This window comes from Syngnathus scovelli, chromosome 4, assembly GCF_024217435.2.
Source record: "Syngnathus scovelli strain Florida chromosome 4, RoL_Ssco_1.2, whole genome shotgun sequence".
NCBI classification, from domain to species: domain Eukaryota; kingdom Metazoa; phylum Chordata; class Actinopteri; order Syngnathiformes; family Syngnathidae; genus Syngnathus; species Syngnathus scovelli.
The window spans coordinates 12,486,777-12,513,448 of record NC_090850.1 but is presented as its reverse complement, the minus strand read 5'-3'; the positions used below and the strand labels follow the sequence as shown (position 1 = coordinate 12,513,448).

At 39.9% G+C, this 26,672-nt stretch overlaps 1 long non-coding RNA gene across 2 annotated transcripts in view; it reads left to right on the top strand.

The window, feature by feature from the left end:
* The window catches only part of LOC125966829 (uncharacterized), a 151,519-nt gene that overhangs the window by 61,615 nt on the left and 63,232 nt on the right, over nucleotides 1–26,672 (top strand). For both annotated transcript variants that reach the window (XR_007480549.1, XR_007480550.2), the window contains exon 2: nucleotides 3,342–3,444. This is a non-coding gene — a long non-coding RNA (uncharacterized lncRNA). The remainder of the gene's footprint in view (nucleotides 1–3,341; nucleotides 3,445–26,672) is intronic.

The following is a 26,672-nucleotide window of genomic DNA, read 5'->3' as shown; positions in this document are numbered from 1 at the left end:
ATATCGCAACGGCATGTCAAGTTGTGCTTACAATTTGTGGAGGTGAATGAGGGGGTGCGGAGGTGGGAAGAAAAATAGCATTCTATAAAATTGTATCTAGAGTAATAGCATAATTGAACTGAAAATAAAAAAAACACCATTTGTGTTGAAATATTGGTTGCTTCTACAATCTTGACTATTGACGCTAAATGTGTAATTAGCATTGAAAAGAAATTTTAGAAAATGTGTTAACTTTAAGCTGGCTTTTTAAAAAAACACACGTCATTGATTATCTTTATTTTGTTTATTTTGACAGTAAATGTTTAAAGAGGTTAAAGCATCTTTTCCAAACTGCTTCTTATTGTAAAGTGAGTTGATTTGAGTTGACTGCCACCATACAAAACTTGCAAGTAGGATCACTCTTCTCAAGGTACCAATGTTTAATAATGTGTGACATTGCAGTTTACAGTGCCATGAAAAATGAGCTGTGTGTCATTTTCGGAATTAAAACCTAAAAAGCATCACTGTTTTCCTTCTTGTTCTCCTGAGAGGTTAATCATATTGGGATTCCCTTTTTTGTAACCTAACCTCTTCCCATCGAGAATCATTTAGACCGTGTTTTGTTTCCTCTCTTTTTTGCCATCGCTGCGTGTGATGTCGGAAATGTAGGAGATGTTTGTCTTTTCACCCGGGTTCCGTTGTCTTTTGTGTGTCTCTCTTGTCTCAAACAGCATGTCAGCTAGGCAGGGCGGCTCTGGAAGGATGTGTGTGTGAGAAAAAGAGCGTGTGCACTGAATGCAATGTTTTAGAAAAAATGGTACGCCTGCCTACACGCACGCACATGCACACACACATGCACATGCACATGCACATACACACACACACGCCTTTGGCCTAATGGGAGCTGACACTCTGACAGGCTCTCTGAGCTCTTTATCTGGGCCTCCTGCCTTAGATTGTTGTGCGTAGCCTTGTGTAGTTGTGTGTTGCGGTTTGTGTGCGTGTGACCCCAGCGGGGGTAGTCGCTAGGCCCCTTGAGAGTTTTTTAACCCCCAGCCAGAGTCAGCCTCATTTACATTGAAATGGAAGAGTGGCAGGGCCTCTTTATGGACTGTTTGCGTTTGCTCTATAGAAAAGTCTCAACCCCACCCTGCTCACATGTGCGCGCACACATGCACGCTAGATACATGGGAATGCCCGGCTGCAGCTCACATTTTACCAAATGGTTTGGCGGTTGTGCCCTCTTTATGACTATATGAGTGTGTGCGTGCATGTGTATGTGGGAGTTGCATGAGTTATGGGAGAGAGGGTCAAAGAGGTCTGCTGGATCAGGTCTGTGTTACAGAGGCCACAAGGCTGCTAAGTGTTTTTCCAACTCACGCTCTCTCACCACTCTTCTACCTTGCTAATGACTGTGGGCCAAGTGCTGATGTGGAGTCTCCCGGGCTCCCCCTCAGCTCGCAGGTTCCACGCAGCAGATAAATGTCACTCGAGACATATAGATTGTTGGATCGGAACTCTCTCCTTCAAGAACTTCATCGTAGTCCAGAGGGGAAGTTCTAAATCTGGCCCCAGATCAGTGAACAGACAGAAAGGCCTCCTAAAGTCAGTGTAGGCTGCCAGAAACCACACGTCTAATTATAGCATGCAGGAAGCGAGTAGGAAGGAACCCTAAGCCCATACAATTATGTTTCTGTCAGGGAAAGACTGGTGCATAGTACATATGTGAGCACCAGTCTTCTTCCTTCTCTCATCTAGTTCACTGCCATAAAGAAAAACAAATGTGGCCTCTTGTCCAAGGTTAACGTACGACAGTATTTCGCCACTCTCTTGGCTTATCTCTCTATAACGGCCTTCCATAAAGAGGAGAGCAGGGCGTGGCTCCTTAAAGTTAAGTGCACATACAGTAAATAAAGTCGATATTGCCGTATTTCTACTCTGTTCAGGAATTTCTTCTTGATAGAGTTGCATTTAAGCTTTTCTGTGCACATATGGGAATGTGTGTTTATTCAAGAACACAGTGGATTGCAGTTAAATCTGTATTAAGTCAATATAAGAAGACAGTGATGTGTTTACCATGTGAAAAGAAGAAACCAACTAAGCACCCTCACAGACAACTGAAAGTTCCTCAAAACATTTAATCTTGGTAGAAAAGACATTCAGTGAGGTGCACTACGCAAAAGAAATCTTCACTTTTGCTTTTGTGGTCTCTGCCATTGATTTTCTTACAATGTAGTATTCACCAGTGAAGTGGTTGAGGTAGTCGTGGAGGTGGGATGGGGGTGGGGCATCTTGAAAACGTTCTCTTTTGCCAAGATTTGTCAGCCAGGAATTCAATGGCAGCCACATTGTACATCGGTGGAGCTACAATATTTCTTACAAAGGAATGCACGTGTGGTTTGGTTAAATTTGTGTTTTGGGATACAGCTATCGCGTTTAAGTAAAGTATGACATGTTAGCTTCATACCACTTCCTTTTCCGGTTGTGGATGAGTCATTTTGTGCATGTGGGTTCAGTCGCCACAATTTGGGTCACTTTTCCTCCCTTTGATTGAGTCCAGATGGTTATTTTTAGTGAAATTGTTGCATTTATGAAGGAAATGTTTCTTTATATTAGATGACTTTGTTTTTGTGATCATAATGCATTATAGAAATGTAAGTTGCATTTTTACTCATAAAGGTAAAAAATTAATTAACTAATTAAGATACTTTGACTTTGATACATGGCCGTATTGTGGCTGACATTATGGCACACATAATTTGCAAGTGTCAAAGTGCCTCTCGTTCACCTCAGATCTTCTTGATGTCTCATTTCCACAATCTTTGTAAGCAAAAGCATGCCGCCATCATTGCATGACTCAAGCAGTCTTCACACAGGGACACACACTGGTATACTATTTCCAAACAGAGTGCTCTGAACTGTGACCAATAAACCCACCAGTGTCCAAGCAAAAGGACTTTTATGTTTGGCCAAGTGGTCTACCGCTACTTTTCCCTTCAGGATATGGACAGGACACACATCCAGGGTCGGCTTACCAGCCGTAAAAACAGTCGCATGTCCACAAAACAAAACCAACACAAGCTGTTGTTGACTTGTTTTGAGGTGACAGGTTTCATGCTGTTTTACAACCTAGTTGGAGTTGTGTGGTTTTTTTTTTGTCTTCATTTGGGGAGTACAAGTGGCTCATCACATGGTTTTTCAAAATGAAATGCTAAAAACAGTCTGTCAAAACAAAGGATATTTTTTCTGGATCGTTCGAAAAATTCTGCAATCTGTATGTGAAACAAAACCAAGCAGTAGTAATATTGTGTTTGTGGAATATGAATTAAACAGAAAACTCAACCTGTTTTATCTCATCACAGGGGACTGACTGCCTTTTCGCTTGACTTGCTGTCAACTGAAAATGACATCACCGTGTCAAAGAGATCAGCTTGCGAACGTCACATGATCAGACCCAGAAAACAGGTGAGATATCTCCTGGAAGTTTCACTCAAGATAAATTAAATATTCATTGAGTTCGCGCCCACCCAAAATATAATCAAGTTCCGGTGCACCACTGCTTAAATCTATTAGACGTTGTCTTTGCTCACATATTCTCTAGTGGATTCGAGTAGGCTAAAAACAACAATTTCCATACAAGATATCCCTAATTTCTGATTCAAACGAATGAAATCTTTTCAGGTGAGTCTTCACACAATGTCAGTCAATATGTGTAAAACAAATCCCATAATGCGATAAAATATTTCACTAGTGAAACTTGTACAAATCATCTGTCTCTCTAAACTTTAAATGTGACGAATGCAGCTTTTGTTGTTATCTGTATTTGTTATGTAAAACTACCATCTGGTTTCATGTTGGATTGATGATGGAACTGTCCCATTTGCAGTGTAGTTTACCTCTGTGTTATATTTACTACATTGAGTCATTATCACTTTTGACTCAGTCGTGTTTAAAAAAAAACACAAACTTTTTAACATGAGTCACTAATCATTTTCATTCTGTTTCCTCCCGTGAGGTTAAATGTCTCACATAACACTGAATTATTACTATAACCATGACAACCGCAGTCGCATACCATCCAATAATAACAAAATCCAAGCCACCATGTTTTCCCAGCCCTAAAGCCTGGTGTTCTGTTCCTTACCAGACCTCAACGGTCATGGTGATCCATCAGAAAACATAATTCTTCCTGCAAACATTTTTGTTTGTCACTTTGCAAAGAGGAGGACTTCCTGAACCAAATGAAACATGTTGTTCGCTCCAGCTTAATATTTCAAAGTGAAGTAGTTGGAAAGTAGAACACAGTTTGGGAACAAATGCAGTGGTCAATTTCCTCTCATCATCACAAGCACTACAATGTTCCGGCATAACACAAATAACATTATTTCTTATCAGCAGCATCTCTGGCAGCCATCAACAAGTACGTTTAGCCATGGGAAGCAAACAGACAAATGACAAAAAAACTGTTTTTATATTCTTTTGCGGCCATACATCACTGCTTATCTCAAGCTCCGTTTAACCTCTTTGACTAACTACTACAAAACCGATCAACTTTGTGATTTTTTTTTTTTCAAATCAGTCGTCGACCTGCTGCCCGCAACTCAAAACACAAAATCGCTCAGTCGCTCCATCTATTAAGTCACTTAATCTAATCACATTCAGATTCTTTCACCTTCTATGTCAGAATTTTTAAAATGAACACCAATTTACATAACTGCACAGTCACAACTCTCTGCAGTATATATTAACACGATATAATCTTGGAAAAAAATTGCTGGTCAGGTTAAATCCTTCCATAAGGAATGGCTTGAACAAGTCCAGAAAATGTGAAATGTTAGTAAATATTCAGTTTAATGTTATACTGAAAATAATCCAAAACAAAGGATAACATGCAAAAAGGTAACCACACAAAAGTAATATTTTCTTACAGGCATAGTAAATAATACAGTATAAAGATGGCGAATGACACAATATGAAATAATTATTGAAATAATTATATGAAATAATTATTGAAAGTTACCGTAGTATATCAAGACTATGCAGAATCCTGCCCAAAAAAATTCTCCTTGTGGCCTGACAGGTAATGTAGGGTCATGCAACTGTGATGCAGATATGTACAAAAAAAAAAAAAAGGGAGTCAGATGCAACTCAAAGTTTGCATTTTGAGACTAAAATATATTTTATAAAAATAAATCATATAAAAGTGGACTAAACAATACTAAATTATGCAATGTAAATGGCAGCATGGCACATACGTGTGTACAATACTAGGAGCAGAGTCATGAATATTGAACGGCCATAGTTGCAGCAGTATGGAATAGCAGCAGTATGGAATAAATGTGATTGTGAGTTAGGTGCAGTCCTGGCTTGCAGAAAAAAAAGCCACCTCGAGTCTGTTAGTTGTGGGCCTGATGGATCGGAAGCACCTGCCAGTGGGCAGCAGGTCAAAGAGCTGGTGGCTCGAGGGGCTTGAATCACCTGTGGTTGCCTCAGCTCCTCTATGAGATGAGATGTCCTTCAGGGAGGGGCGGGGCAGCCTATGTCCCTCAGTCTTGACAGAGGTAGCTAGAGTACCCAAAATATGTATTATTTATTTAAAGTAATCCCACTCAAAAGTGATCCTTCATAAAGTTCTGGCAACTTCATTTTTTATCTTCATTTTGAGAGTTTGTGTCAAAATAAGACGCTAAAATAACGTGATTGCAAAAGTGTGCACACTATTTTATAACTGGGACATGGCTGTGTTCAGGATTACCCAATCACATTCAAACTCATGTTCTGGCTGTTCTTGGAGGCCTTTTCTGGCCTTCTCTTGGTTTTGAACAGACGCCTGAAGGTTTCGTGCTAACACTGATTGCTATAAAACAGCCTCAAACCGTTTTACTCCTTCCAAAATGCTTCACTGTTGATTTGGTGATCTTTTGGTGATTAGCAGCAATTTGTTTACTTCAATTTGGAATTATGGCCAAAAGGTTGGTTTCATTGCACCATAACAAAATCTCAGAGTTGCGCATGAAAAAAATGTACATATGATGGTCTGAGAAACCCAAGAATAAATATTTTAGCCATAATTCCATAAATAATGTTGGGCGCAAACACATCATTGTTCATCGACTGCCCCGCCCCAGAAAAAAAAAAAAAAAAAGATGGAACTTTTTATCACACTTGTGTGCTGTTGGCAACTAGCATCCCTTTAAATAGTGATGTTCAAACAATCTCATTGTAATAGACAAGAAATATGCCTTTGTAAAGACAATCATGCCCAGTTTTGTGAGACAAATACAGTTGAAGCATATCTAATATAGGGCCAAGTTTGTGTAAGAGGTTGAGATCCATCATTTTTCAGTTTTATGTGACTCCAGTCTTTACAAGCCACTCTCTATAATCACACTGCTCAAGTGAATATTTTGTTAGTCCACAATAACTCATGAATGGGGTCATAATGTCAAATCTTTCAACCCGCTTATCTTAGTGCCCATCCTCCTGATTGTTTATCGACACTGACATAATCATTAATTATATTGATAAGGGCCTACAAGCACCAATATCATACATTTTCATTATTGTTGATTTTTGCTCAGCTCCATTTGTTTTTTTAAATTAAACAAAGCAATTGATCTTAACCTTGCATTTAACATGTTATGAAAGCCCTGTTTATAACTATATATGTCACTCATGTTAATTAAATAGCACATCTAATAAGTACACGTAAAATACAACAAAGAGAAACAGCCATGTCTCTTGTTTTGATGGCACATGCCAACTGCCTTAGCAATAAATGTTTGTATAGTAGCTTGAGGCATTTAAAGCCTACTGCCTCTTTTCCTTTTTTCCTTTCTCGAACAGGAAATACACAAATTCAGGTATTTTAATGATGAAATCTGGGAAATTACTGGATTGAAACCACTGTGCGTCACTTCCGAGATGGTGCCGTATTTAGCAGTCAAAAAATGGCAATAAAACATCCCACCTCCGAGCTTGTGGATGACAGTAAGTCTGTCAGCAGGCACTGAAAGGCTTGAATTGAGTTATTAGTAAACACATTTATCTTCAGGATATGCCTTTGTGGAAAGGCACTCAAGGCTGCACCCACTTGCAAGCAGTTGTTTCTTATCTGAAGCTAAATGGAAGTCGAGATGACAACCACAATTAGGCGGCACAGTGCAAGATGGGAGAGGGTCAAACACATTGTAATTACTCTGTCACCCCAGCGGGGCCATTGACACTCAAGCACTGGATACAGATCAACTAACTCACCACTAGAACAAATATACGCACCATTAAGGGCAAGATAAATGTACAGTTTCAATCAAGTCTCCACTGTGAGGAAGTCAGCAATAACAAGGGTCAGAAGCCAAGCATGTACAGAGCTGAACATGTATGTTCGAGGGTGCAGCAAAAAGATTCAGAATTTCAACATCCTCCTTTCATAAAGGTATTTTATACTGTCTTGCCTTGAGATCTGTGTTTAATTTGTCCCACAGTCGTGCTTGTAACTCAAGAGACTCTTTTTCTATTGAATTGAATGGATTAATTTGGTCCAGCAAAAAAGAAATGTAAGGGATCTTTTTGAAATAGCAAAATATAAAAACATATCGTAATTACAAAATGGTATGGTGTAACTACATAATTAAGACAAATGTTAAACCGTTTGTTGTTACATGTCAGCACCTCAGCGCAATATTTGTCACTCTCCGCAGAGGATAAAGAACATATCTGAGTATTTGTAATTGTCTTCTCTTGCTTAAAGGGTTATAGCACTGCAATATAATTGCTATTGATTAGCTTTGTAGTCTATGGCAGTGAGTATTAAGCGAATGGACATAAAAATCTAAGGTACGCATCCACTCGTACCTCAAGGCACCTATGTATTTCACAAAAAAATGCAAACTAAACTCTGAATGGAGCCTAAACTCCTCCCCAATCCTAGACTCTTTCATCTGTTTTGACTCCACAGTAGAAGTGAAAATAGTCAAAGATATCTCAATATCCAGTTGTTATTGCAGCATGAGCCCAGGCAGGTTCTTGGCGTCAAAACAACGAAGTTGGTTTGAGCGTCCTTTGAAAACAAATCTGAACCCCCTGAGGTGCAAGACGTTTATTTATCCTCCAGATACCGGCTCAATTGCTTTGGGGGCTGCCTGACACAACCTTCCTCCATATTTTATACACACAGCCTGGATAAACTGACCCTGACAGTACCGCTCCTCATACTCAAAGTGTGTCACAATATGCTCGTGTGTGACTCTGTACTTTGCGATAAATGTTAAAGCAGTGACAGAGCATCTCTGCCTGGAGCATCCTTTAGAAGCTTCCACTATATCCGATGACTGATCTCTCTTCTTCCCATTCATCCTTACTTACTATCCACAGTATCTGTCCTCAAACTCTTCTCTGCAGTTGCAATATGATCCTCTATCAACCTCCTTGTTCTTTTTCTGGCCTGGCACATTGTAAATAACAAGCACAGGCTACCTCCTCAGACATATTGATCACAAAAATATCACTTGACAGCAGAAAAGGGATGGTGATTGATGGCGTCCGAAGAACTGGATGCATTGCAGCTGCGAGTGTGATTTTGTGATGTGTGCACATTTCCGCCGGGCTCAATACATTTTCGAGGATATTTACACTCGAAGTTGACTGATAACACAATTAAAGCTGTGTAGTGATCTGTGGCAGCTGTGTTACCACTGCACACACCAAACCGGTCAGTAAATAAGAGCTTGGCGGTCCCTCGACACAACATCGAGTATATTCACTGGAGCCATACGTGGTGGACAAACAAGCTTGTCGTCTCCACTATCATCAAGACCATTAAAACTTTTGCTTAAGAATGCACTGGGAAGTATTCCATGTCTGGCTTCTTGCCTAAAACAGTACTTTTCCTGAGGAGAATAATGACAGCTTTTTGGATTTTCTTTTTATCAACAACTGCAACTCAGAGGAAGTCTCCTTGACCTGCCATCCTGTTGTTTACGCTGTTAAAATTTAAAAAGTTTTGAAGTATCATCTTAAACTTTTGTTGTCTCGTAAAGTTGTCGGAACAACTGCCTGTATGGTTAAATGAAATCCAAGCTATCAACTTTATATCTTAATGTGCAATTTATTGCAACTTTGTGCTAAAGTACTTACGCTACATTTCGTCATCTCTATTTTGGGACGGTTTAATCGGCAATTAATATTTTTAAATTAAGTTTTGCAATACCCTTTGATGATGTATTCTGTGTGATATTTGAACTTTTGACATAGTTGTAAGGTTTAATTTACCATTCTTTTTTTTAACTTGGTAGCCCTTACAAAATGTTGAGGTATGTTCTTAATTATTGACCTTTGCTCGAACCTCTCTAACTCATCAGTGTTGGGTATTGTGATCCTCATAGAATGTTGTAGAATTCATAATTTGAAAATGTAAACACTTGCAGAGATTCATAGAAATCAAGTGTTGCCTACTGTTTGCACCTTCGTTTTAAGAAATCATTCAATATGTTTAGTGTCTTCACATTCATTTTTAGTCATTACATATAATCACATTACCAATAATTTAGCCCGGAATGCCCGGGCTAAATTATTGGCAATGTGATTAAATTTATTATTTCAGAAGTGTGCATGAATTGCATTAATCCATACCCAAGAGGTAGTTCTCAATTTCCAATAGGTTGGCGACTCCTGTTTTGGTGACAGGTTGTGGGAAGCTGCATCACCTCCACTTGGGCATGTCTTACACTTATTGTGAATTTACAACATTTAAACTTATTTTATTATTTTCTCTGGGTCTTACTTGACTGTGTTTATTGCAAACAGCTCAAAATTTCATTTTATATAATTTCAACCAACCTTATAGGGTCCTTGCCAGTCCCAGGGCACATCTCTATCTTCAAAGTAGAACAAAAAGAGTCTTCTTGATCCAGACTGAGCAGCCAACCGCATTCATTCTAAAGGATTAGAGGCACTTTTAAGTGGAAAAACAAAAGTGAGACATCTTATCAAACTCACAAGCAGGCACAGAAAAGTTCAAGAAAGAAGACTTGGCGAAAGAACAAAAGAAAACAAGGCAAGAGAGGTCATAGGAGGTTGTGTGGTCCATTTTCCGTTATTTTTTATTTCTGTTGGCAAAGACAAGTCAAGGATGGGGTTGTGGGCCACAACAGAAGTGACAATAAAAACACAACCTGCCTTGTGGTGTTGTTTTCCCAATTTGTAGTGTAGAATAGCCTGCACAGGCCATCAACGCAGTTTGTGCAACGGAGCAAGTGTAGATACTCTGCAGATGGTGTTGTTTGATGCATGTTGTACAATAAATCCACTTTTAATAGTCTACATGAGACAATTCATGAATGAAGCACATTTTGCATGGTACAACCCAGCAAAGAACATCGCAATTAGCGGAACAGAGGTGCCTGCACTGAGTTGTTTCGCTTTGTTTCCTTCAGTTCAAAACAACTTCGAATGTCCAAACCGGATTGTGAGCTGGAATGGAACTTCTGTCTGCATCTGCAAAAACACAAATCCAGCGTTGCTGAGTTGAATTCGTTCTGGGACCATGCTCTAAAAATCAAACGCTATTATCTCAAATGACCTTTCCTTATTAAAATGAACGGAAAAGCCAATCATCAGTTCCAATTTCCCCTCAAAATACGTATGTAAAATAAATATAAAATATAATAATACTAATAATACTAATAATAAATATAAATAAATATATACATAAATAAATAGTAATAAATATAATAATAAAATAAAATATCCTAATATTATCAGTCTACAGGTGTTGTTCCACCATTTGTATTCAGTTATTTGTTGCTTAAAAACACAACTCTCTGTACTAACTTTTAGCAAGTCAATCACACTTTCTATGGTGTTAGCAATCAGCTAATAGGGGCCATTCTTAAGGCAACATTGCTTTAAAAAAAAAACATGTACTCTGTTCTATGTTTAGTAGTACAGTAAATTCCAACTGGGAGTGACAGTAAACTAACTGCTCACTGTTCCACATTGAGTCTAAGTTCAGCCTTCTGATATCACTATCTGTCTCTGGACGTGATGGTTAGTGTGATGATAAAATGTTGAACCTGCAATCTCATTCCAGCTCCAAACCGTCCAAATGAAGCCATTAATTGAAAGCCCAACTATATCAACTATCCACTCCATTCAGCTCTTTGAAAAAAGTCAAGCAGCAGCTTTCGGAGGACAGACAACACGGCTGGCCAGTTGAAAGCATTCATTCTGTGCTCTTAAAGGAGGTCCAGTCTTCGCACATCTAGTTTTGTGGGACCTGTCTGGCGCTGAATTCACAGAGTGCGAGGGTCTTTCATCTCCCAGGGCCTATCACTAGGAGCAGTGAATCAGGAGCTAAGGGACCATCAACTTGCAGTGTCCCAAGCCTGCTTCCCCACACTCAAACCCCTCCTACTGCTGCCTGCTGCACTGCTCCTCTCAAAGGAGTCTTTCAGTATTGTGCTGAGGCCCGGTTCCAGGTCAATAGGAGCCCAGAGATTTAGAGGTGCAGAATGAGTGGGAACAAATGGTTTGTTTGGTGAAGGCTCTGAAGTAGCTTTAGAACTTCCATCAAACTGAAGGTATTGCTGACGTAGAGCTCTTTAGTGTTCCCGCAGCAGAACTAATGTGATGGTGATGACAGAGGCGCTGAATCTTACCACTTGAGTTTAGTGCTCAAACTAAAGTTCATATCATATTTGACTTTTTATTTATTTATGAGGAAACATATACCTCATGTCTCAACAAAATACCATGGAATGCCCGGGCTAAATTAAATCCGGTGACACATGCTGTGGCATTTCTAGAAACACAATTAAAATGACCTCTGAGGAGCTGACATTTAAAAGTAACACACATGCACCTATCAGCAGAATTACTTCAGCAAATCCTTTTTGGGAGACAGATGAATCTGTCCAGCTTTGCATAACCATTGACCATTGAGAAAGTATCCATCATTCTTCTCTGATCCATAACATCAGGGCGATGCCTCTGTGGGCGGTAGCTTGTATCTTTGGACAAGGTTGTCTTTTGTTTTGTGTCCCATGTGTCCTCAGTGACATTCCAGAATCAATTGGGAGCCATCACCCCAGTACTCCATCTCTAACTATCTCTGTTGCTGCTCCTGCTGCTTTGTGCGAGTCTCATCTCCAGTCCAGGCGGTATAATGTGACTGATGTCCTCTGGGCAATCTGCTATTGGGACAAGGACGTGCTCTGGTAATCCAGAGTGGCTGATTGGCGCCTGGCGAAAAGGAGAGGACGCCGTGACCTCTGAGGTTCGAAGGCTGTCAGGTGCCAACCAGTCTGTTAATTATGCATTCGCACAACCATCAGTGGAACCACCCCTCCTTCTGTCAGTGTGGCGTTGAGTCATGGAAACTTAAAATTCACTGGCACCGAACGCTCACTGCCCTATTTGTCTATGGTGTCACTTGGATGTGTAAATTTCGCAACCATCTGCTCTCAGGTTGAGCAGTGTGCTTGAGAATTGATGAGCAACAAGAGATCATATGGATTGGAAATTAGAAGAGTCCCCCAAATTAGTGAACATTTTTAAAACAAAATTTATGGATAGATATTTGGACAAAATAGTGTTCTCCACATTGACAGCATTATTTTCCTTTTTTAACACCTGAAATTGTAAAACAACAAAACCGAGAGTGAGAGAGGCCTTGTGTTTGCAAAATGATTTATTTAGAGATGTAATGTACATCTGAGAAACAAGCCGCGAGACACTGCCTCAGTCGCTTTTTTTTTTTTTTTTTTACACATCGCATTTCATTTTCATTTTTTTCACAATTATGACTTTTTTAACGACCTACTGCAACACATACTCATGTTCATACCATATCTGTACTGAAGCTATTTGGGTGTGATATACCTAAACTTGTCCATCTACCAACATGTTGGCATTTCTGTCGCTCATAATCGATGTGACAAGCATCTAATCTTTATCCTCTACTCAAAAGATTTCAAATCCAAAGTGATGCAACGTCAATATCTACAGGGAGCTATCAGTCCTTGTGGTGGTTTACAAACCTGAATTTCACAGACAATCTGGGTGAGACCCTTTTCTCCCACGCCTGCTTATTGAAAAATATATCTGACAAATACATACTGTATGATGGTGGTAATAAACATATGAAATGCACTTGACAAGTATAAATGATTTTCTCAAAAGTGAGCTTTAGTTTTGGAAGTCACTGGCCCTCACAATTGAGTCTTTTAATTACATTAAAAGGAAAGCTGTGATTAATCAATTGCTTTGAATGATTGTTATATACTATAATAAAGCACCTTGTAGCTGTCTCTCAGTTCATTGAACAGACGAGACGTTTTCAGACGGATGCTTCACTTTGTTTACAGCTTGGTGCTGTCAGACGTCTGTTTGCAGATTTCATACACTGTGAAAGCGCAATCCAAATAAACACAATAGCAACTTCAACCTCTGGACAAAATATAACTTAATAATAATCTTGTTTACCTTGCCAAAGTTGCGAATCTAAGATCAAGACTTCAGCTCTGTTTCTTTTTTCTGTAACTACATTTCAAAGGAGGAAAATAAATATAATCACACAATGGAGTGCAATCTACAATTACTGTACCTTTGGATCGTCACGGACATTATTTTGCGATTCAACTCTTCTGTTCCTCTGAAGTTTCTTTTTCCCAAATTCCACAGAGAACTTCTCTCTCCTTGAGACCTCTCATTCTTTGTGACATCTCCTTGAGAGAGGTCATTCGCTGAATAAGCTTCGGAACATGGTGATGATTACATAAGACTGTGTTTACATATCTCATTAATTATGTTGCTTTTGCAAGTCATATTGTAATCTGTTTTTAATTTACCCTATGGATGCAGAGGTGAAAAGACTCAAATATGCTGGCAAGCAACATAATTCATGGTTGAGTTTCTTTTGTTGTTGTTGCTCAATAGACATAAGCAATTAATACTTGGGGACACATTTAAATCATGCATCTTCACCAGCTGACCGTAAACCCTTTACCCTGTCCTTGCACCAAACTTTTTTTCATCATACTTTACATACTGCATACATTACTAGCAACATCATTAGTGTGTGGGTGACCAAGCAAATATTGATGTTTTTACTGCCTAATCTCCTTTCCTCCTCCTCTTCCTCCTTGCAAGCTCCTGATCATCCCCATCTCTTGTCCCTCTTCAAACAGCATCCTGTATGCTGCTTGACTGCCCCTTTGTTTGTTTGTGTTTCAGATTATCTGCTAGGTAGGCTAATTTTGTTGCTTTATCACTGTATTCCAGCAAAAACCCAAATGAATTGTGTGCTGCTGATTTAAATGAAGTGTTCGCTGTCCCTACTCGTGTGTGTTTGTGTGCGCAAGGCCTATTGTTAGAGGCTGTGCCTGCCAACATCACTTTTTTTAATTGCATAAAAAAAGCCTTGTTTTGGATAAGCCACCGTTATTGTTCATGCTGACATTGCTTTTATGACAGAATGACTAACGAGTGTGTCGCCGTGTGAGTACGTGTGTGTATGGGAAACATAAACAGCATAAAAAAAAATGTTTTTGGCAGAATTTGTACTTCCTGATGTTAAAAATTAAGTTTTGCAATTAGCGAGATGCAGCAATAGACAAACTCAAGGACATCAAGTTTTTTGTTTCTTCACATAACAGAAATAAGGACGATGAGGAAAGTTTGAGTAAAGTTTTATCCATCCATCCATCCATCCATCCATCCATCCATCCATCCATCCATCCATCCATCCATCCATCCATCCATCCATCCATCCATCCATCCATCCATCCATCCATCCATCCATCCATCCATCCATCCATCCATCCATCCATCCATCCATCCATCCATCCATCCATCCATCCATCCAAGCTCATCCACCCATCCATTAACATCCAACCCAACCACCGATTGCAAATGTCAGCAGGGATAAAGTGGACTCGGAATCTGTTGAAATGGCTTAAAATGTTTGAAGGTCAATTGCGCCAGACAGCATGATGTCATAGTGGAGGACAGTTAACAAGGTCTGGGGATTAAAGTGGCCAAAAATGTGGTTTGATATCTCTATTTCTTCTCCCGCGTGAACACAAATAGATAGCATACACATCATAACCATTTATGCCAGACAAATTCATGTTAAACTACTGTTACACAATCGAACATTATAAACTAACTATTCGGCATGCTCGGATTCACATATTTTTGGGGGAGTTTTGGGGAAAAAAATAAAATCTGTTTTCTGTTCCCCACGAATACCAAGGTTTGACTATAACCAAATATTTATAATAGTGATTATGTGTGGTATTTTGAGGTGTAGTTGTAGTATGATGCCTACAGCACCAAACTATTATTTGACTTTAAATCCAAAGACCGAAGTAGGAGGCTTGCATCTCTTGCTTAATCTTTGTGTGCTGTTGCACCATTGTCTCACATTGTTGATGAAAATTTGCACAGTGAGGGTTCTCAAAAGATTAGATGGTGGCTTCCACCCATGGAAGGCAGCAAGCAACAAAAGCAATGGTGAATACAGTGAAAATGTAAAAAGGGCCCTGGGGATTCCAAAGAAGCTTAATTTGACATATATGTACATTTACCTGCCTTTGGGATACCTTTCACACATTGTGCCTGTTATCACTGCAAAAACACTTGGATTGGGTTTTTCAAAATAAGTGTTGTTTTGTCTTCTTCATAAAATTCCCAGTTCTCCAATCCATAAACTGTAGTTGCAATATGATAGTGATGAAGCCTGGCGGCTCAATGGCTGATCAATATGTTGACTGCCTTGAAAATGAATTAGATCCTCCCATCAGAGCCTCTCAAGTTAAAAGATGAGAATTGACCAAAGCTTTTGTAAGCTTTGCGAACTTGAGCAGAATGTGCGTTGGTAAAAAAGATACACAGAAGAAGAAATCCACCATAGTTTTATGCTTGTTTTGTTGAGCACTGTTTCGTCTTTCACAGTGCTGTCTTCTGGTCTGTTTTCTTGACATTACTTTCAATTGGAAATGAAATGTTTTGATGTTTTTTTTTTTTTTTTGGTGCTTTGACAGGGTTGAAAAAAGGAAAATGGGTCTAGAAGCAAGTTTGGTGTTTCTGTTTTAAGAATGACAAGTGTCTACAAAAATGCAGAACAATATTTGAGTACCAATTTGGCTGTGATCTAACTCAAAATAATAAGCTTGAAAACATTTCTCCAGCAAAGTGCACATTAAGTGCAATCAAGCACTTATGATCCAAGACAAATTCTTTATTGTACACAAATTGAATTTTAAATCAACTGATGACATCTTCACATCATTTTTTATTTACTCTTTTTAAAGTCAGTTAAAAAAAACAGAAAGTTTGGGCAACCATGCTGAAAAAAATATAAACGTAAATCACTGTAGACAGGGACGATGATTATCATCTAATCACAAGATCAAAGTGTTCTTCATGGCTAATAAATTTCGGTAAGAGTTTGTTGCAAGGAAAGGGTAGTTATGGATAATGTTGGAACAAATCCAGCAAAATCAGACAAGTTTGCTGTACTTGGCAAGCAAAATTAGTGTAGATGGAACATTTGTGCCAACCACTTGTCAGCAACAGTCTTATCAGTATTGCCACGGTGGTTGTTTATGGCTTGCATGACCAGTAAATGATCAAAGTTAATCTTTATTTACACACATTCTTTTTCCTCCTATTAAATGTTTATAAGCTTCTTAAAGATTACTTCATGTGAAGCCCTCATAGAACTGTCCCCGACGTGTTTTTTAAGTCTCCCACTAAGTGCTCTCAGTGCTGTCTCAATATTGACAAATGGTTTGGCTTAATGGTCTCTTTTACATTTCAAATGAGTTTGGATGAATTAAGAGCATCCAATTAATTAGATCGTATCAACAGAGAGTTTCAGAGTTTCTGTGTGTGGGGGGCATTAGTCAAGGTTTCAAGACCCAAGAACCCCAACTACATTACTAGAAAGATGACTATTGTTTTTGATTTCTTCGCACTGTCAAGGTGCCCTTGAACCCCCGCCCTCACCACCACCACCACCACACACACCCCTTGTGACACCTAATTAATTAGTAATTCCCACTGTCTTGTATTTTATTAAATTGCCCACGATTCTGTGCTGCTTGTCAAAGGTCAACCAATTATTGAAACAATCATTGATCCATTCGCCCTTACACTTTTGTATCTGTTTACTCCTCCTTTGCAGCAGAAGATAATGGATCCAGTTGTTTTAAAGACGCTGTTAAGTATCTAAACACATAAAACATGTTTGAGGATATTTTTTTAGAAATCATGTGAAAAGATTGACAACTATGGAATATTTAATTGGGGAGTTATAGTGTTTGTATCTTTTTCACCATTACAGTTTTGGGGAATTTTGAGGAAATGTCTAAAACTATTATAGCGTACAGTAAGCTAGCTAGGTAGCTAAGCCTACACCCTGAAAATGCATCATGCCCGAGTGCCACAATTTACAGAACAGCTCGGTGGTGTTATTGAAGAAGAAAGTTTTGAGCCCCAAACTAAATCTAATGAAATTCAGTATGGGTGATGCTCCTGTAATTTGTCACAGTAAAGGAATATTGCCTAGTCAAAAATGAATTATAATTGTAATAAACTAATGTGTATTGTATGTATTGTGAACTCATATCTTTTACATCATATTCTCCATGTAAGATCTTAACTTAAACGTCTGTAAATAGGAAAGTATTTCCTTTAATAACAGGTAGTATGAATGCTACTTAAAACTAAAAGGTAAAGATTTCCAGCACACTGCTGTCATTGTAACTTTCTATATAAGCTAGCACTCATGAATTATAGATCCTTCACAAGCGCACACAGTGATGCATCACCACATTCACTTGATGACGTCTTTTTGCCGGTAATAAAATAGTCCAACATTGTGTAGCCATGCATTGTAAAAGGCGTTAGTACCCCATCACAATCTTGGATTCAAGATACGCCTCTCTGCTCCTGTGCTTTAATGTTTCCAATCGTGCTGCCAGACAACGTCACTGGTGGAGACCGAAATAACGCAGATAATCACATTCAGATATTTATCCTCAAGGGGCATAGGAGGAAGTGCGGCAGGGCTCCCTGCCACCACAGGAGTCGTGACGTTAGAGCTTCCATCACGCCTTGCCATCTCTCCAACAAGTGACTGAGCTACATTTATCTTGTCCTTCACGTTTGTACAAAGCATTCTAAAAAAAAATATATGACAATAAAGCTTTCCAAACACATAACATCTTTAAGTTATGTTATGAAAACATAATGGCTAAAAAATACTTTGCCTTGTTGTTGATAATCTACAAGGTTGTTGTCAAGGACAAATGAACGTCGCAATGTTTGCTGTTGCTCTTTTTTTCCCCTCCCTCTGTCTCTTGCTCTCAAACACACACGCACACACTTTTCCTCCAAAACCAGGCCACTCTCCTCGTGGGTGTGTGTGGAGATTGAGCTACTCATCAGAGCCTGTTAATTACATCGTTCTCTAAAGGGATGACAAGTTAAGCTTCTCTCTTTCCTGCTTGGGACTGAGGCATGGAAGCATTTCTAAAATAATCCCAGTGATCCATAGAGTGGACAGACATCCCACAGTCTCATCAATGATTCGAGCTAAGTAACTACGTATCTCAGTTAAATGTCAGCTTGTACTCAAGAATAGCTTAAATCTTTTTCACCTCACTTTTCCTTTGCTCTGCTCGATTACAGCAAGAACGATGAGAAAATTGCAATCTGTCAGTCACAAACACAAAAGAGATATTAGCATCTTGTAGTAGCCTGATGGATTTTTCTCTCTATCATTCAGACATATCCCCTCCATGTTTGTAATCAAGCTTGCATGATGTTTTCTGTACATGACTGAATGAGGAGCATAGTCGAAGCTACTCTGTGGTATTGTTGTACCACAAGAATGCAAATTGAGTTACACTGATTTTCACCTGGCTGAGTCCCAGTCCACACCGATGGGGCTGTCTGTCGCATTTGCAGGCTATGAAGTGCATGCCAAGGAACCTGACTGAGGAAGAAAAGAGATTCATACCATAGAGGAGTTTGTTCTACATTTAACACTTGATCACAATGAACAAATATAGGGTGGGAAAATCACTCATATAAGATAAGAGCTCACACTGTGTTATTTATTGTACAAGGCTGACTGTGTTTTTCCTATACGCTAGTAATATCATTAATGCAATAATTAGTCTTTAATAGTTGTGGTTTGCAAATTCATATGCAGTACTATTCACAAATTTGTTTTCAAGCCTAACAAAACTATTACTCTGTTTCTGTGATCAGGCCAAAACGATAAAATTAGAGCTTTTTCGCTATCTTGTGGCATCTTGATGCCAAGAAACTATGCTGACGTGAGTTGTGGAGCTTCATTCAAACGAAAAAGTAGTGCTTTGTGACCATTTTGTGCCATCTACACACAATTCTAAACATATTGGTTCTGTGTCACTTACACTGTCCCTATAGGGGGATAGGTGTACGTATGGTAAAAACTTGATCTTTGGCCAAATTATGCTCACCTCCCTATGGCTAGGTGGCAATATGCTTCTTTTCAGTGAGCCATCGATTGGCCTATTACATCACAGCAAAGGAAGAAAGCTGCAAGTAGCCAGAAACAGATCTAAGCAGTGAATTGGACCATTTGAAACCCGTACACACCTCATGTACTGCAATGCATGTGGTCTAATTGAAACACTTATTTCTTTCAACTCCTGTAGAATAAAATGTGGTCATGCTAATGACAGTCGACTTCCAGAACAATCATTTCTACGGAGACAGGATTGCGTGGTTTTTATTCAAACTTGAGATAAGCAGGGAAGATTTTACTATGTTTGTTCCTCCAACTTTTAAAGCGTACATTGCAATCCGTTAATAGTCTGGTTTCAATTCATGGAATGCAATCAAAAAAATGGCCTGTCTTCTATATCACTATCCCATCACAGTTGTAAAGCACTCCCAACCATTTTTTAAAGGACAGATGAAGCATCTGCTTACTTTAACCTTTGCCCAAATGCTTTTATTGAGCGTCTTTATTTGTCAGCATATGGTCTGGTTTGTGTAAAATCTTCTCTGCATGTGTATAATGTTTAGAGATGCATAGCTGGGTTGCAAGTGAAAGGAAAAACACCACATGGGCCAAAAGAAGCTGCCAGAAAAGCTTCAGAGCATCAATACACACTGGAATTGCGTCGACAAACCCTGAAGAAATATATAAGAGAGCTCTAAGGTTGGTGCACATTTATCCACAATGCATCAATTGTATTTATTTACAGTTGATCAACTTCAAAAACACTTTCTCAAAATCTCATGGGTGTTTTGCTGCATCATGATGCAACACGTATACAATCTAATTTACACAATGTTCATACTAGTCAAATATCCAAGTGACTGTTTGTGTGATTTGAAATGCTTTTATTCATTCAAGAATTGGGACCACCTCCATGGAAAATGTACCGTCATGAGCTGGCAAACGGTAGAACAGTTGATTTTTACCGTTGATTTGCACTTTTCTTGCTTTTATCGAAGAGAGCTCAGTTTGATACAGCTACAGCCTTTCAGGACTTTGGCTTTCAAAACACTTTTTTTACTGCCTCACCCCCAACAAAGTGACCTGGTGCCCCCAACTTAGAAAATCGCTAACAAATTAGTCAGTGACTCACACCCGCACACCTGGTGAATGACCCTCACACCCATATTAACTTGATGGAATGAAAAAAAATTGCTATGAGCCCTGGCTGCTGTGACGACACCCAAGCCTGCTTCAGTCAAGAAATCAGCTAAGTAGAACCTGTCTGACAAAATGCCGTAGGCCAGAATTACTCAAAATGCTGTCATGATATAATTAAATTCAAGAAGGGATGAGAGTAAAAGTATTGGGCATTTATCAGTCTGAAAAGAGTTACAAAGTAATTCTCAAACCTTTACAACTCTGGTGAGGGTCGAGAAAGCATGTAACAGTGGCGAATGTTCTTAGAACCGGCAAAACTACAGAAAAGGACACAGTGACGACTCATCCAGAAGATAACAAAGGAACTCAGGACAACCTTTTAAAAAACTGCTGGCCTCACTCGTCTCAGTTAAGTGTCTCTAGAGACTGATAACTCTCTTTTGCTGATTTACCGAAGCTTGGCTAGTTAGTGTGATGAGAACTGCTCACTCCCTAAGCAAAGAGTCCTAAGAAGGTGTCTTATTTCTTCAAACAGATACCTTCATAGTCGTGTGGCTTCTCTGATTGAAACAATTGCAACTTACATCACCTGTCACACTGAAGTCCCAGTAAATACCAATAGCTTGTGGTTGGTGTTAACTGGTGTGGGGAAGATGAATGCCCTCCTCTAAATGCCTCAACCTCATTGCCTCTTGGCGTATTAGTCATGTAAACAACACTGGCTTATTAATGGTAAAAGCTTTCCCTAATGATCCACACCTCGCATGAGCCTGAATATCAAGTCAGGATGTAAAGAGCAGCCATAGATCATCATAATAAATGATGGGAAGCTGGCAGAATGCTTCGGGAGGAGACCTGTCCTGATTCGTATTCGCTCTCTGTTTCCCTGTCTGATTCATATGCTGTTTGCCTCTAATACATCAAGGCTGGATGATTCCTCCATTAAACCGACACATCTCTGGAGCATATTTATCAAACACTTATATATTTTGAGATGACGTTTTTCCTAAGATTCAACAACAAGGATTTACCTAACGCTCACGTTTGTACTATGATCCAAAGATGAAGCCACAGTTGGAGTTTGATTCGAAGATGTTTTTAATCCTGAAGGCAACTCTGGTGGGGATTCAAGTAATTTACAAATCTAATCAAATGTGTTCAGAAGACACTGTATGTGTCTTTTAACGGGTGTTCTGATATCTGGTTGACTGCATGATCGGTCCCCCGAGAGAACCCACAGAAGCCCCGTTGTTTTTATCATGCAGGAGAAAATTGGCATCACTCTGAATTTGTTCTTGTCAAATGTTGAGCAGTCAAAAGCCAGCCAGTTGTAAATAAACAAATTCACATCAGCATGGTCTGGAATGCTAACTAGCTGCACCACCACGTTGCTCCTAATAGGGTGTGATTATTTTTATGGTGGCGCAGAACGCTCCATGCCAAGGATAATTTTGTAATGAATCACAATTGTAACTCTAATTTTGCTCTAATTGCCATCACTTATGTGCCGGAGCTACAAGCATGTTGTTTTTAATACGTGCAGCCCTTGTAAAACAGCAACCTGTTCTCGTCGAATCAAATGGCTACAGCAAGTGCTTGAAAGAAAAAAGGATGAAATGTCACAAAGAGGGAGGGTTGGCCATAAATTGGAGACATTATCCTGGCTGCAGGTGGACTTGTTCTCTATGCCGCTTCCCTCCAATTATTTGATTCACTCATTTGCTCCAAAGGTTGGATGGAGAGGATAATGGATTACTATCTATTACTTTTCAATTACTATCCTGGCGTTATCCATGGAGACTCACTTCCCAACATGTAATGGTGACAAACACGCAGTGGACATCAACCAAGAAGTCACCGAGTTGTTCCACGTAATGCCTGTGTGACAAAAGACGCAATTGACTGCCACCCAGGGAGCGGCAGGCATGATGACAAGATGACATTCAGAGATTATCGCTGAATGTGTTGCTTTTTTTTTCTTTTCTTTGGTCTTGGCCTCCATTGCAAGCACTAAAAGCATCACAGACTAAACTTTGTTTTGAAGGACTACAAAGCGATTTGAGATGAGACTGAAAAGAAGGAGCGGTGGTGACATTGTTGGGCGGAGTGTTGTGTTAAAGCATCCAAAACATTGCTTGTCGTGCTAAACTTGTTGGATTGTTTTTCCAATTCAGAGCCAATTTAAGTAGAAACATGTCTGCAGTGCATTGTGTTGAGACTGTAACAGTACGCTCACTTTAAAAGGAACAAGTAACGAAACAAGATATACAATTTAGAGAAGAGGCAAAGAGCAAATACGACTCATCAAATGAATGTGAATTGCTGGAAGTGAATTCAACGTGAATTTGTGTTATTATGGCCTCAAATCCTACACTTGCACTGATATTGATAGTCCCCAAATCAGTAACATGATGGAGATTGAGCTCTCATCCCTCAATTGTTCTTATTTTCTCATTTGACGGCTCTCAGTTTCCAGGTAGATACATTTGAGATGTTTTTGCCGTTTTGCAGATCTGTAAGTGTAGGTCCCCTCGACACCTATCTAAGAGGGCCGATTCTCCTCAGGGCACTGATCATATAACCAATTTTCACACATTGTGCATTACTCATGACCAGACAGCTACTTGCCTGAGGAGTGGTCAAGATTATTGCGTTATTGGTGGCTGGGGGGTGTCATCTGAGATGCAGCAAAAGCTTTAAAAGCATGGTGTCTCTCAGATTTCAAAAAGTAAAAGTAGCGTTTGAGCTGACACTGAGCCAAAGTGCCTCTGCTGACCTTGGCAGTGGCAAATGGAATATTTCCTTCTCCCTCCCCCCACTGTCTGCTTCAGCAAGAAATGCATTTGGAATCGTGTATGCAAGTGCTGCTGAACATGTAATTGTTTACGCTACGTGAGGACAGTGTGCATTAGGGTCACAGTTGAAGTGGTGATGAAAACCAAGGCCTATCTGTCATTCAAAGCTCAGGGTTTTCAAGTATACAGGCTATTAGCAAATTGGATTAGTGTGTTTTTCCATGTTGAGTCGTCAAAAGGGCTGTACAGTAGTCCGTAATACGGCAGGGTCGAAAGTGATGAGTCTGGATTATCGTGTTTTGCCCTGGAGCCTCAGCGTGACCTAGGGCTGTGTCGTAATAATAGTGCTGTGTGACAGCATGGCTACTCTACTCAGAGCAAATTGTAGCTGACAGTTGTTCCTGTGTGAGGACCTGTGGGCTTAAGCTGCTGCTGGTGGCCTCTCCATTGTTCCACTGTCCACAATGCCCCTGAAAGACACTGGTTGATGTTCTGAGCGGCACTCGTGTTGTTAAACTGCAGGCAGAGCAACATGCATTATCAACAAAACAGGTCAATGCATGCTGGGTCGGGGGAATGGTTGATGTCTTTGTGACTCGTGAACAGTGCTACAGTTTCAGAAAGTCCAGAACAAGTGATAGTCTGCCAATCACATGATATGCTGGGCCAGGTGTGCTAAAGCTTCCATACCCGTTGTCCCCTTGCAGGATAAGGGGAGGAATCCCAAATCTTAAAAGGAACAGCTGTTGACAGCAATGTGGCAAGATCTGATGGTTTCGCCAGGGTCATTGTTTGAAAGAGTCATTCTCTGGTAGCGGGGTCGAGTATCAAACCGCCTTGCCAAACAGTCACCCCACTGTTCTCGGCCAGTCAACACACAGAGCGGTCTCAATTAGCTGCTCCAGTCATCTTCCTCCGCTGTCACATGATCCGGGGCTGTGTAATAACACACAGGGGGCAGGGGCGGTCCGGTCAGGAAATGAGATGATCCATGGCTGACAGCTTAGGCACACAGCAGCCACTTATCTGTTATTACGCTCCTGAAAAAACAATCTCACTCAGAGATCTTTGAGCGGGAGTATGTGCATATGTTTGCGAGGATGTAAAGAAAAGTATGACATTAAAACACATTGCAAGATCGGAAGATAGTTGATGCTAATCTTTTGTTGATGTGGGATTCTCCTTATATGTGGAGCTGAACAGCTAAGCCTCTTTCACACATGACCTGCAAAAGTGAACTCACCTGATTCTTGAGACACCGAGCTTGATTCAACAACATGTTTTTTCCCAAAAAGCTCTCAAGAAAGGTCTACATTACGAAGAGTTCTTAAGTTGCACGAGGCTTTGCCCCTAAACGATTTCCTACATGTTACAAGTATGTACAAGACGCTGGTGCTCCATATTATGACCATTGATAATGGTGTATGATTTTGCTATAGTTTTGAATTACTTTACATACTTAACTGCACTCAAATAAAAACATTTATCCCAATGATGTCATCTGCTTAGACAATAGTTTCCTTGAAGAATATTTTAATATTGGATCCGGATATGTGGATATTCGATTCTGTCTATTCTTCACTGGTGTTATAACTGAAGGAATAGCAATCATATAAACACACGGCTTTTATGCCTTTCAATTTGTGCGTACCTTCTCAAAGCTCAGTATCCTCACCGAGAATGTCACACGCCAGGACACGTTGTGATTGAATGTAACCAAATAGGTACCATATACCCGAGCTTGCCGTATGAACCGTGGCAAAACACGTACCAAACACAGCAGAACGTGACACAACTTGAAAGGAACCTCCGATTTCAGGGAATCCACACAGACCGCTTCCAAGTTTTGGTAACGCCCTATGGTAAGGTAACCCTGCCAGCTTTAGTTGTGTTTGCCTCGTTTTACTATGGCTGACTGGGTTTCTCTTTTTTTGACACTTTAGCTCGTATTCACCGCTTGTCTCATGGCCATCCCATGTTGCGCCTGAAACATAGCATTTAGTTGGACTAGACTAGAGCAGTTTGAAGGAGCAAATAGGTCTCCATAAAATGAGAGTGTGAGACCTACACTTAAGAGTCCTGGTTCAAAGGCTGAGACGTTGGCTCTCAGCAGAGTGCGAGATCAAAGTTAAATCCTGAGCAACAAATGTGTGTTTCTGTCACTGGTGATTTGTCCGAGTGTTTGATCATCAGTCTTCCTTATCTCCCTGCCTCACTCTGCTGCTAATATGCAGTAATGGACTGCCTTTCGTGAGACAATAGATGGAGAACCTGATGTGAACGATGAGCCTGAGGGAAAGCTGAGACACTTTTTAGACAACTCGACTCCTGGAAGTTTGGAAAACTGTGCAGTCTTTATCTATATGCTGGTAGATTATGAATAAACCATATTCATATGTATTTTTTTTATGTTCTCTTTTATATTCTATCCAAACAAAGTCACTGACACCTGATTATCTTTGCACAGACAAGATCATAATCTTCAACACTGATAATCTCCCTCATTCTTTCTTTCTTTGGATGTATGCTGCAGGGTTTAGCATATATTAGATCTGTCAATAAAAGGACTATTATCTTGATAAAATACAAAACATGTTTGTTTTCCCTCTTAAGACCAAAATAGTTATTGCATGTTTTTCAAACAAGTGTGCCCATGTGCCATGATTACTTTTGCAAGCATGCACATTTTCTTTGGCCTCACCTGGTTGCTGTGTTTGCAACCACAGATGCTTTGGCACTTGTGTTTCTGCTAGACTCGCCTCAACAGGCATAATGGCTTCCAGCCCCGAAAGTGTTGTGAGGCTCCATTTCCTAAGCACCAACAAGACGGATCTTCTTTAGCTTTGGATGTGCTGTATAATCTTTTACTAGGTGTGTGTGTGCATTTAGTAAGTTATTCCTACAACAAATGTGGGTTTCTGTCACTGGACTATATTTCTGGGAGAGCCCGCCGATTTAAGGAGTCCTGTTAAGAGTAGCTTTTAATATACAAAATTGCAAGCCCTGACTGAGCAATCACCTTTGTTGCCCGGTCAGGAGAGATCCAATAACACCAGCTGGTTGGCAGGGAAGCAGGCTGCTGCCTAACAGGACTCTCAGAGTCCACATCCTTCTTTCGTGGCCACATGCTGTGCACAGCTGGACAGGAAGTGGATTAACGTTGTTTTCTGGACCAGCGTTAATTGAGAGTTAAATGATGCTATAAAAGAAGGATAGGTTTGTTGTTTAACTGGAGA